Source organism: Cibotium barometz, chromosome 46, assembly GCF_041138505.1.
Source record: "Cibotium barometz isolate CiBa-2024 chromosome 46, ASM4113850v1, whole genome shotgun sequence".
Classification (NCBI taxonomy): domain Eukaryota; kingdom Viridiplantae; phylum Streptophyta; class Polypodiopsida; order Cyatheales; family Cibotiaceae; genus Cibotium; species Cibotium barometz.
Window position 1 is genome coordinate 37,569,749 of NC_141091.1, and position 1,348 is coordinate 37,571,096.

The window sequence follows — 1,348 nt, forward strand, 5'->3', positions numbered from 1 at the left end:
CCCACGTGTTGATTTTCATGAGCAATGGTCCACTGTAGCTGCTGTTTGAACTAATTTATCAGTGACAGTACATGCTGTGTTGCAGAGAAGATTTACAGAGATTGAAGCAACATCTTGACATGTTTGAGTACTGAGCTTAAAGCCAATACCTTGGTTTTCACTTGGTTTAAAGCATTTTATGCTTCTCATTTGGGAAGAGCTTCATTCAATTGCTCAAAGCTCACTCTATTTTTGGGGGCAGTTTTTCCTCTTTGAATTAATCATCTCCACTAATCATCATATAATTAATAGTAATTATCTATTGAGATGACATTCTAATATGCATATTGAGTTGAATATCTCTTTGTAGTCATGCATTCGGATGCTGAATCATCTAATGAAGATTATATCAAGAAATCATTGAAACCCAAAAGCAAAACTAGAAAACCTAGGATGAAAATCAAGTCTAGGCCCAGTTATTATCACTATGCAAAGGCGTATGGGTTTGGGGAATTCTTGAGTAATTTCATGCATCTATATGATGATGGGGGATTCTAGCTTTTAATATTTTGCATTGTTCAGTTCCAATCATGGAGTCAACTTACATATCATCCTCTCTCATCAAGAAATTCAACGGTCATGACTTCCATACTTGGCAAGTCAAAATGAGGTTTTTACTAATGAAAGAAGGAGTTTGGGGCATAGTCAATGGTACTATACCTAAACCTGCCGCCACACGAGAAGAAGAAATCTCTTGGCAAACCAAGGATGAGAAAGCATTAGCTCTCATTGCCCTTGGAGTTGAAGATAGTTATATACATTACATTGGTAATGGAACATCTTCACAAATTGCTTGGAATTCACTGGATAAATATTTTGGTGCTCAAGGCCTCCACAGCAAAATCAGTCTCAAAGTAGACTTTTACAGTCTAGAGTACAAGATTGATGAGACACTTGCATCTCACATCAACACCATGAAGAGCTTGATGGCCCAGCTCGAAGCCATCAATGAACCAGTCAAGGAGAGTGATGCCATAGCCATCCTCCTCTAAAGTCAATGCCATCCGAGTATGATACACTCATGCCGACCTTAAAGTACATGCAGGATCCCACTTTAGAGGGAATAGAGAGTGTTCTCTTGGAAGAAGAGAAGAAGTTGAAAGGTAGAGCCATTGATCTTGTCTCAAACCAGGCATACCTTGTTCAAAAGCAAACCGGCAAATCACTCCAATGTACACATTGTGGAAGGATAGGACATCTTGCCAAGAATTGCTACCACAAAGACAAGCCAAAGCGAATATGCACCAAATGTGGAAAGCCAGGTCACCTCGCCGACAAATGTTACACCAACCAGGCAAATATGGCAAGC